Consider the following 12,288-nt stretch of genomic DNA (forward strand, 5'->3'; position numbering starts at 1 on the left):
CAAATAAATATGGGAATAGCAAGTGAGCCAAGCTGATATGATATAAATTAACTGTCAGTGTTCCAGTGTTCATCAAGTCCCCTTCAACCATTATCAATGTACATAGCTCCCAACTGTCCCTGATTTTGAGGGACTGTCCCTGATTTGGAGCAATGTCCCTCTGTCCCTCTTTCCCCCTCATTTGTCCCTCATTTTGGTCTTATCTATATAGTTATATATAAAATGCACTTTTTATCTTTCAAAAAGTGTTTCCCAGTGCTAAACCCAAGTCAACCTCCTGACTCCAATTTCTAAATTGCTGCATTTGTAAATTTTAAAAGCCAATATAAAGGAATAGTAGTGGTAAAAAAAAAAACACTTGTCGATTTATTTAACCTTTTTTTGGTTAATTCTCCTTTAAGGGGTTGTGGCAGGGGGCGTGTCCTATGCCTACATACATTTGCTAGTAGGTGTCCCTCATTACCATCTCAAAATGTTGGGAGGTATGAATGTGACCAGCATCTAATAATGGTCCAAAACATGACTTGCGGTCCATCCATGTGGCATTGGTCACATTACCTGGACGCAGAACCCCTCCAGGTCAGACACATCTTGTGATATTTAGAGAGTGCACGGGCGCCTGCAGACTCTTCCTCTTCCATTGAGGTATGAACTCTCAGTTGATGAGCTGAAGGAAATATCAATGGACGAGTCCACACTTGTGTTCCAATGATAACTTCAAGTCCATCTGCCATAGCAGTTTATTCATTCGGCTGGGCAGGCAGAACCACACATCGGCGCACAAAATTCACACTGTCTGGGGGAGGGATGAAGGGTCGGTATTGGGGTCAGGAGATTGACTTAGCACCATGTTACACCTTAAATATGGGAGAAAAGCTGCAATAAAGACACAAATTTCCGGTGTGTTTTTTGGATGCCTATTACCCAGCATGTATCTGTGAAACTTGTGACTCATCTACATGCGACTCAAAAACATGCATCAAAAAGGTAATGCATTGCCATAGACTTGTGTGGGATTGCAAAACCCATCTAGCAAGAACAAAACTTCATGGTAAAGCTTCCCATTCCATTGGATGCATTGATGCTAATTTCCTGACCACCTTTTAAGTATACTATACCTGCCCATTGTTGGAAACCTGTACCAAGAATTACATAGACTGGTAAGTAACATTTTTTTGTGACGTCTCAATAACGCTTTACCTGATTAAAAAAAAAAAGAATTACATAGGCTAAGACCATTTTTTCCGAAAATGCAAGTTTTGTGACTGTCTCTGCATTTCATACATTGTTCTGAAACAAAAAGGCAGAGAATGACTTCCAGTACTTCTTGTATCCACTGTACTTTATAAACTTGTTGGTATTTTTCTTTAAAAAAGCTGTGATATGGCCACAGCAAAGCCATGCTGCTGCTTTATAATGAGATTCTAAATGTGAGTTTTACTCCATGACCTTTAATTCCTATGGGCCACCAGAATGTATAATTATGCAGTAAAATTACTGCAGGCTGCATTTCCTGCAATGAACTGCATTGCAGTACAGAGTTCTGAATGAGCTGTCTGATTGATCTGTAAGGCAATCCTGTGTTTGCTGTGGTTTTATCAGAGGTTTACCTCTGGGAACTGCTGAGATGTGAATGTGGCCTTAGTGCTGGGAAGAGGGTAGTGCTGCACGATTCTGCAAAAAATGAGAATCACAATTATTTTGCTTAGAATAAAGATCACGATTCTCTCACATCATCTTTCATATTATGCAAAAAAAAATTGGGCTAACTTTACTATTTAGTTTGAAGTGTATTTTTTTCCCCCAAAAAAAATTGCGTTTGAAAGACCACTGCGCAAATACAGTGTGGCATAAAATAATATTGTAACGGCCGCCATTTTATTTTCTAGGGTCTCTGCTAATATATATATATATATATATATATATATATATATATATTTCTTGTTCATACATCACTGGACACAGAGGCTTGGTAATTACTTAGTGGGTTATATAGTACCTTCAGGTGATTAAACACTGGTAACCCTAATTACAAAGTGAGTTCCTCCCCTATATAATCCCTCCCATATGGAGAGTACCTCAATTTTTTCGCCAGTGTCTAAGGTGGTTGGTCACATTGTGCTAAGAAGAAAGCTCTGTTTGATGGTCTGCGAGGACCTAGGAGCTATACAACCGGATCCATACCTCGGGCCAATTCTAAAACACCTAAGATGTATGGTACCCGGGTCTCATGATAAGAATAAACAAGGTTTTGTCTGTAATGTCTATAATGTCTCTCCTTGGAGGTCTGGGCTCTGGGATCCAGGCTTTGGTGTACTAATATAACAGTGGCACGAAAAGTTTCTGGCAGAGTCTTCTACAGGTCCAGGGAAGAGAATCCTGTGAGTAGGAACCCAGAACCCTGAACGTTGGCACAACGCTACCCACCGTGATGGGTGAAGGCTGGAATCTGTCTGTTTTCAGCAGTTCCTGCGGCGGGAATAAGGTAAGTGAAGACAATCCTAAAGTATACACATTATGGATTATCTTCTGTGAGTAGTTGTATGTCTTACCAGGTTTCTGCCACTAGAGGGAGTAAGAGACATACCTGGTGTATACTTACATGCCTTCCAGGATACACGCTCAGTGAAGCTGGTCTGTGAAGCCGCTCACCTCCTCCGCTGCAGGCTCTGCCACAAAAACATAAAGGGGGGATCCCACGCAGTCCAGGGGTCCCACACAGTCCTCAGATGTTCACCTTTCTCCTCCCTTGCCCCGGCCGCCGCCATGATGGTCCTACGCACACACGCGTGCAGGGGGCGCTCTTTTATAGCAGGGTCGGCAGGGAAGAAGGGGGAGCGTGGCTGCGGCGCCGTGCATGTGTGGTGTGTACGGCGCGCCAGTGCGCAGGTGCAAAGCGCCGTGTTTTAAAAGCCCATAGCGCCAGAGCTCCTGTAAGCGGTGGGACACAGAGCAGTGGGCAGTAAGCATCCCAGTGGATTGGATCCTGGCAAACCTACTCGGCATTAGTTTGCAATTTGTAGCTATTGTTTATATTGTAAGACTATAGCACAACAGTGATTGCACTTTACACTAGTACCACTGCTTTGCAGCTTAGGACTATGTCTCCTCGTAAGAGGGCTTCTGGGGGAGGTAAAAGAGGCACCAGAAAATCACCGCCTACATCTAGTGGTTCCGGACATGCCTGCAGGATACCAATTAGCAGCTCTTTCTTGTAAAGAGCCTTAGTTGATTATTCACAAGGACAGGGTGGTGTTGCGTCCTCACCCGACTTTTTTACTTAAGGTGGTGTCGGGATTCCATCTGAATCTTGTGGTCCTACCGTCCTTTTTTCCAGATCCACAGTCCGCGGAAGAGGAGTTGTTACACTCTCTAGATGTTGTAAGAGCAGTCAGTATCTATCTGCAGGCAACCGCTCAAATAGGAAAGACTGATTGTCTGTTTATTCTGCCAGAAGGCCCCAGAAAGGGCCAGGCAGCGTCGAAATCCACTATTTCTAGATGGATTTGGCAAGTTATTGTTCAGGCCTATGGTATAAAGAAGAAGATTCCTCCTTTTCAGGTTAAGGCACACTCAACTTCAATATAGTGGAGGAACTTACGTTGTAATTAGGGTTACCAGCATGGCCGGATTTGCCACAAGGCCACCGAGGCCAGGCCTCGGGGCGGCAGTGGTGTAGGGGCGGCGCCGCTCCTGCAGCGACTTCGCGGCCGCCCCCCCTTTCGTGCTGCCCATTAAAGTCTATTATGGGCACCAGTGCCCATAGAAAAGATGGCCGCGAGCCGACCACGCAACTGCGCATGCGCCGTTCCGAAGCCGGCCGGGCTCGGGAAAACTCGTAAGCGCTCGGCCGGGCAGCGCATGCGCAGTAGCGTGATTGCGCCGCCCGGCGCCATTTTAAAAAAAATCGAGAGTAGCTGGTAATGTCAGCGGTGCGGCAGCGGGGGAGAGAGATGACATCTCTCATTGCCCGCACCGCTGTTCCGCCCTCCTCCTTTTGATGGCAGGCAGCATGGCAAGGGACATCCCAATCTGGTGGCAAGTGACATCCCCATCTGGTGGCAGGGAGCATGGCAAGTGACATCCCCATCTGGTGGCAGGCATAGTGGCAAGTGACATCCCCATCTGGTGGCAGGCATGGTGGCAAGTGACATCCCCATCTGGTGGCAGGCATGGTGGCAAGTGACATCCCCATCTGGTGGCAGGCATGGTGGCAAGTGACATCCCCATCTGGTGGCAGGCATGGTGGCAAGTGACATCCCCATCTGGTGGCAGGCAGCGTGGCAAGGGACATCTCCATCTGGTAGCAGGCAGCGTGGCAAGTGACATCCCCATCTGGTGGCAATCAGCGTGGCAAGTGACATCCCCATCTGGTGGCAGGCAGCGTGGCAAGTGACATCCCCATCTGGTGGCAGGCAGCGTGGCAAATGACATCCCCATCTGGTGGCAGGCAGCGTGGCAAGTGACATCCCCATCTGGTGGCAGGCAGCGTGGCAAATGACATCCCCATCTGGTGGCAGTCAGCATGGCAAGTGACATCCCCATCTGGTGGCAGGCAGCGTGGCAAGTGACATCCCCATCGTGGCAGGCAGCATGGCAAGTGACATCCCCATCTGGTGGCAGGCAGCGTGGCAAGTGACATCCCCATCTGGTGGCAGGCAGCGTGGCAAGTGACATCTCCATCTGGTGGCAGGCAGCGTAGCAAGTGACATCCCCATCTGGTGGCAGGCAGCGTGGCAAGTGACATCCCCATCTGGTGGCAGGCAGCGTGGCAAGTGACATCTCCATCTGGTGGCAGGCAGCGTGACAAGTGACATCCCCATCTGGTGGCAGGCATAGTGGCAAGTGACATCCCCATCTGGTGGCAGGCAGCGTAGCAAGTGACATCCCCATCTGGTGGCAGGCATAGTGGCAAGTGACATGCTCAGGGCTCCCAATGATTCTGCATTATGGTGAGTTGAACTATTTCAGTTTATATTACAATGTAATGATAGAAATAATGTGTTTCAATTATCCTGACACCATAACGACCATGGTGCCGGGGATGATTGAAGCACTAACACCAGCCATTGCCTTGAAAATTTGCCTGCGAAAAATCCTTACCCCTCGCGCGCTTACCCTGAAGTATTTTTAGTCTGTACAATTAAAGCCAGTTATTTTCAGTGTTCTCGTGTATGGAGATATGTTTTTAATTGATCTATTGTAGAAGTTATCGATAAAGGACGTGGTGTGTGTGTATGTGTGTGTGGGGGGGGGGCGGCATTGAAGGACCCGGCCTTGGGGCGGCAAAGGGAGTAAATCCGGGCCTGTTTACCAGTGTCCAATCACCTGAAGGTACTATCTAGCCCACTAAGTAATTACCAAGCCTCTGTGTCCCGTGATGTATTCCCAAGAAAAGGATTTTACAGGTAAGCTGTATTTAAAAATCCTATTATATATAATGTTTGGGGGTTCTAAGTAATTTTCTTGTAAAAAATACTGATTTTAACTAGCAAGCAACAAGTGCCAGAAAAAGGCTTATGCCGCGTACACACGATCGGACTTTCCGACAAGAAATGTTGGATGTAAGCTTGCTGGCTGAAAGTCCGACCGTGTGCATGCTGCATCGAACATTTGTTGGAGGACTTTCCGCCAACAAATGTTGGCTAGCAGGTTCTTAAATTTTCCGCCAACAAAACTTTGTTGTCGGACTTCCGGATCATGCATACACAAGTCCGTCGCACAAAAGTCCATGCATGCTCGGAATCAAGTACAAGCCGGAAGCGCTCGGTCTTGTAAAACTAGCGTTCGTAATGGAGATATCACATAACTATTGAACTTCCTTTTTATTGGGTCGCCGTACGTCTTGTACGTCACTACGTTCGTAATTGTTGGCCAACATTTGTGTGACCATGTGTATGCAAGACAAGTTGGAACCAACAACCTTCAAACAAAATTTTTGTTGTCAGAAAGTCCGAATGTGTGTACGGGGCATTAGTCTTTAAAGAGGAACTACAGTCTTTTACATAATTTGTAATAAAAACATCTTTGCCATTCTAAAGCTTCCCTTCAACCAGTTGCATATTATTTTATATATATACTGATTCGGTACTTGCCAAATATGTTACAGAAATCTCCCTCCACTGAGTCTGGCTGCAACCATTTTAACTGTGGGCAGCTGAAAGGGGTTGAAAACCCTTGTGTTTTAATGCATCTGGCAGTGACCGAGCCCCCCCCCCCAGCCCCCCCCTCGTCTTACTTGCCTGAGCCCTGGAATTTCATGCACTGTCCCTCTGCCCGGATTCTCGGCTCTTGATTGGATAGATTGATAGCAGCGCAGCCATTGGCTCCCACTGCTGTCAATCAAATCCAATGACGCGGGCGCCAGGGGTGGGGCCGAGTCATACATCCAGCTGCTATGGACGCCGAATGATGGACTCGGGAGTGCGCCCGCAAGGTAACCCCCCCGGGAGAGCGCTTCTGATGCGGGGAGGAGCCGCGAGAGCCACAGAGGGACCCCAGAAGATGGTGTTCGGGGCCACTCTGTGCAAAACGAGCTGCACAGTGGAGGTAAGTATGACTTTTTTTTTTTTTTTTAAATAATCAAAACTTTACAATCACTTGAAGCTGCTGCCTGTTCATTTCCTGGATTTAAACACACACAGAGGCAGTGGGCTGTATAAGGTATTTACTGGCAGAACAAAAAAATGTTTTACTATCCAAAGCTAAAACAACAAGGGCAGAGGATTTAATACTGTAAATGGAAAGTTGAAAAATGACTGAAGATCCTCTTTAGTGGTTAAAATGACCTAATTTACAGACTGAAGTTCATCCCTTTGATCTAGATGTAGCACCCTGTAGTTTAGGCAGGGAGCTCCTCACAAATTTACTTGCTGGGAGTAGTTATCCTGGTTGATTGAAAGAGATCTATTGATTTCTCCCTAAGTTTGGCCTTGTTGTACTTTTCTCTTCTACCACTAAGTGGCCGGGTACTTGGTGGTACTAGATATGAGAAGGGCAACCCAAGATCAGGTTATGGGTACGTGGGGTATCTCAGCCAATGGGTAGGGGTTTTCTTGAATCCTTTGGCCTGCTGGGAGAATCTATATATTCGGATGGAGTCAGGTGATCTAGGTTCTGTGCCACCTAGACGGCTGTCTGGTTGGACATGTGTCGTATTTCCCAGGCTGCTAGGCCAGAGATGGGGCCTATCCCGGGCACATCTGGCTGCCAGGCTGTCTGAGGGCCTATTTAGAAGCAAGAGAGCAGCGTAGGGTTGGGACTGCAGCTTGCAGTCCAACCAAAAGTGATGATTCTGTTGACCAGAGAACCTGTCCTGGTCGGAAGTTGAGGGGAAGCTGTCGCCAGTAAGGGACTATCCGCCTTATTACCAGGGACCACAGTGAGTAACTGAAGCAAGTACCGGAGCAGCATTCTCACAAGACAGGGGTCGGTTAAGAATTGGAAAATTTCAGTGGGAATCAAGCCAGGGACCCAGCCAGTGGAGGTGACGCTTGCAGAGCAGCCTTGTGTGTCCAGCCAGGGACCGAGCAGGCCAACGTAGGTGAAGCTTGAGAGGTATCCAGAGTGCCAAGCTAGGGAACCAGCAGAGAAGCAGGGGTGACTCTTCAGGAAGATACCACTGTGAAGATTGGAGGAGCTCCAGGGATTCAGTGGCAGTGAATCCATGGGTATAGTGAGAGACCGGGAGCTCAGTGTATGGAAGAACTACAAGGAGAAGTTGTAGTGAAGCTGAAAGAACTCTTACGCTTTGTGTTATGAACTGTTAAAGACTGTTGCCATACGAGAAAGCATTCCTGCATGTGCAGATGTGGCTTCTTGCTGGAGGCCTTTCCCTGCACGGCTGTCCTCCTATTGAAGTCTCGTGTTGGCTAATTGAGTTTGCAACTATCTAAGGGTCCTGGCCTTGACCCTCTTTCCTCCAAAAAATACAAAAAAGGACTCTTAAGTGAAATAAAACCTCTTTTACATCCCAGAAGTCTGGCGCCCAATAACTTTCACCATCTTTGCACCCACTATGCCTCACAACCCACTACATACAGAAGGATGTCAGCTATCTCTAGCCCTGGAGGTTCTCATTAGACCAAAGGCGGCCTGGGACCTTGCTACATTAAAGAACCAAAATATACTTTGTTTTTAATTATCTCGCAATGTTGATAAACATTTCCCAGAGCTCTTTTCTTTTTCTTTTTTTTTGACAGCTGTGAGTGAGCAGAGAATGGCTCTGCACTGTTTACATTGTGAAAATGCTGGATTAAGATCGTGAGGGGGGTTGAATCAAGATCTCAATTTTTTAACGATTATTCGTGCAGCTTTAGTAGGGGGCAACAGGTTCTCTTGATGTTCCCAGTCACAGTGTGTGAAAAAAAAGGGGATTGTCGCTCAAAACAGCTCCAGACCTCTTGGACACACCCGCCCTATTAGAAACTCACAGGTGTTGGCTCTGCACAAAATTTAGAAGCAAGAAAAAATCCTGGATGGCTGCACTCCGCTGAAGGCATCTTTATTGAAAAATATTTTAAAATCCAACACAGTCACTTCATTCACAGGGAAGACAGGGAAAAACAGCTAACGCGTTTCACACCATGCGTTGGTGCTTAATCATGATTAAGGTATGCTTACTTAGGCCATACATTATACAACTTCCTTGTACAATTTTCCTTTAGATTTACCAAAACCATATAAAATGACTTCATACCTAAACACTTTCAATATGTATGCAATCAGGCAGGCCCTTGCACTACAGAGTTGAAGGTAAATCTAAAGGAAATTGAATAAGAAAATTGTATAATGTATGGCCAGCCTTAGATGTAATCACTAATCTTGCTTGCACACAGAACTGTCATAGATCGATGAACACTCCCGGAGCACGGAATCGGGGATCGTTGGGGTTCGGCTGGTAGAGGTGATGACATAAACCAGCTCAGACCCAGTACAATGTAAGCGCAGAGCAGTGCACTAGACAACTTGCGCTTTAACTTTTGTGCAAACCAATCAATATTTGCTTATTGGGATTTTTTTTTACCAAAAGTATGTAGCAGAATACATTAGACATGTGCGGTTTGTTATGTTCCAAATAAAAATTCTGATGAATTTTAGTTTTTTGGAAATTCGGATATAAATGAATTTCCAAATTACAACAGTACCGAATCCAACCACTTCCCGCCCGGCCTATAACAGATTGACGGCCGAGAAGTGGTTCTGTTATCTTCACTGGGCGTCATATGACGTCCAGCAGGATAACATGCTGGCGCGCGCAGTGTGGCGATCGCTAGTGCGGCTTGTCAGTCTGATACACCGCATCTCCGATCCTGATAAGAAGCCTCTGACAGAGGCTTCTTATCACGTGATCAGCTGTGACCATTCACAGCTGATCATCACGTGAACCAGAAAGTGCCGGTAAATGGCATTCCTTAGTTCGCACTGACAGGGAGAGCCGATCAGCAGCTCTCCCTGTCAGGGGGGGGGTCTGTGCTGATAATCAGCACATTGACTATCAGCACAGCCCCTATCAAATGTACCCACAAGCTGCCAATTGGTGCCCAGTCAGAACCCCATCATAACCCCCTGTTAGTGCCCAATAAAGTTCCAATTAGTGCCTACCACAGTGCAAATCAGTGCCACCATAGTGCCAATCAGTGTCCATCACAGTGCCAATCAGTGCCCAGCATTAACACCTGTCAATACCTGCCCAATCAGTGCCATCTATTAGTGTCCATCAATGCCACCTGTCAGTGCCAATCAGTGCCGCCTATCAGTGCCAATCAGTGCCACCGGTCAGTGCCCATCAGTGCTGCATATCAGTGTCACCTATCGGTGCCCATCAGTTCTACATATCAGTGCCTCCTCATCAGTGCCACCTTATCAGTGCCAACTCATCTGTGCCCGTCAGTGAAGGCGAAAACTAAATTTTATAACAGAAACAAAGAAAAACTTTTTTTTTTTTTTTTTTTTTTTAAATGTTGGTCTTTTTTAGTTTGTTTAGCAAAAAATAAAAACTGCAGAGGTGATCAAATACCACCAAAAGAAAGCTCTATTTGTGGGAAGAAAATTTGATAAAAAATGTAGTTTGGGTACAGTGTTGTATGACCGCGCAATTGTCATTCAAAGTGCGACAGCACTGAAAGCTCAAAATTGTCCTGGGCAGGAAGGGGCGAAAGTGCCTGCTTTTGAAGTTGTTAAATGAATCCGAAATAACGAAAAAGAAAATTCAGACAAAATTCGAATAGATTTCCTATCGTTTTTGAATAGTTTTCAAATTCAAATAGTTTTCGAATTCGAATAATTTATAAATTTGAAATGTTTTCAAATTCAAATAGTTTTCCAATTTCCAAGGAGAATAAAATAGAATAGAAAATAAATGAATAGAGTGGAAAAAAAAAAAATAGACTGGAAAAGAATATAACAGAAACTAAAAGAATAGAATAGAATAGAGTAAAACAACAAAATAGAATAGAAAATAAAAGAACAGAATAGACTAGAATATAATAGAAACGAATAGAATAGAATGGAATAACCATCTTCTGAAATTCTAATTTCAAATAGAATAAATTTGAATTTAAATACATAGGAAAAAAATAGAATAAAAAAAATAGAATATAATAGACTATAATAGAAAAGAATCAAATCAAAAAACAACAGAATATAACATAATAGAAAGAATATAACCATTTCCCAAATTTCTAATAGAATCTATTTGAATTTGAATAAAATAAGAAAGAATAGATTAGAATAGAATAGAAAATAACAATAGTATAGAAAAAACAAAAGAATAGAATAGAAAGAATATAACCAGCTTCCGAAATTCGAATTTTAAATAGAATAAATTTGAATTTGAATAGAAAAGAATAGAACAGAAAGTAAAATAATATAATAGAAAATAAATAAAAAAGAGTATAATTACAAAAACAATAGAATAGATTATAATAGGAAGAATATAACCATTTCTCAAAATTCAAATAGAATCAATTTGAATAGAATAGAAAAAAATAGATTAGAATAGGAAGATGGTTATATTCATTCTATTCTGTTGTTTTTTTCTCTACTATTGTGTTATTTTCTATTCTATTCTACTCTATTCTTTTCTATTCTATTAAATTCGAATTGATTCTATTTGAATTTTGGAAAATGCTTATATTATTTCTATTCTGTTGTTTTTTTAATTCTATTCTTTTCTATTTCAGAAGATGGTAATAATCTTTCTATTTTACTCTATTCTTTTTTATTCTATTCCTTTCTATTCAATTCCATTCTATTCTGTTGTTTTATTTTCTATCATATTTTGTTTTGTTTTACTCTATTATATTATATTCCTTTATTTTCTGTTATATTCTTTTCTATTCCATTCTATTTTTTCTATTCTATTCCTTTATTTTCTATTCTATTTTTTCTCGTTCAAAATTGGAAAACTATTTGAATTTGAAAACTATTCAAAATTGATTCGAAAACTTTTGGAATCGATACGAATTCTAATTTGAAAAATTTAAATCGATTTGAAAACGAATAAATGAAACGAATTCCGAAAACGGATTAAACGAATGAAACAAATTTAACTAAACAAATTTATGTAATAACGAATCGAAATGAAACTATTTTTTTTGTTCTGCACATGTCTAGAATACAGTTATGAAGAATTTTTTTCAATTCTTTATTAGATATGTCTTATAGCAGAAAGTAAAAAACATTGTTTTGTTTTTTCAAAATTGTCATTTTTTTTTTTAGCACAAAAAATAAAAACCCTTATGCCGCTACACACTATCGGAATTTCCCTCAGAAAAAACTTGGATGGTCTTTCCGACGGAATTCCGCTCAAGCTTGCCTTGCATACACACGGACACACAAAAGTTCTCTGAACTTTCGACCGTCAAGAACGCAGCAACGTACAACACTACGACGAGCCGAGAAAATGAAGTTCAATGCTTCAGAGCATGCGTCAAATAGTTTCTGAGCATGCGTGATTTTTGCACGTCCGAATTGCATACAGACAAACGCATTTTCGGATAGGAACTTTTCCCGACCAAAAAATAGAGAGCATGCTCTCAATCTTTTGCTGGCTGGAATTCCGCCAGGAAAAGACCGATGGAGAATACATAGGGTCACATTTTCCAACAAAAAAGCTCTCATCTGAGTTTTGCTGGCGGCATTTCCGATCGTGTGTACGCAGCATAACTGCTAACATCTGCACACATTAGAATGCCAATACAGGATAAAGGAGATATAGATGTGACCAAATCTAGAAGAGCTTGTCTTATTGTTAGAGAATATTTGGGATGGTGTCAATGAAACTAG

This window comes from Aquarana catesbeiana, linkage group LG05 (genome assembly GCF_042186555.1).
Source record: "Aquarana catesbeiana isolate 2022-GZ linkage group LG05, ASM4218655v1, whole genome shotgun sequence".
NCBI classification, from domain to species: Eukaryota; Metazoa; Chordata; class Amphibia; order Anura; family Ranidae; genus Aquarana; species Aquarana catesbeiana.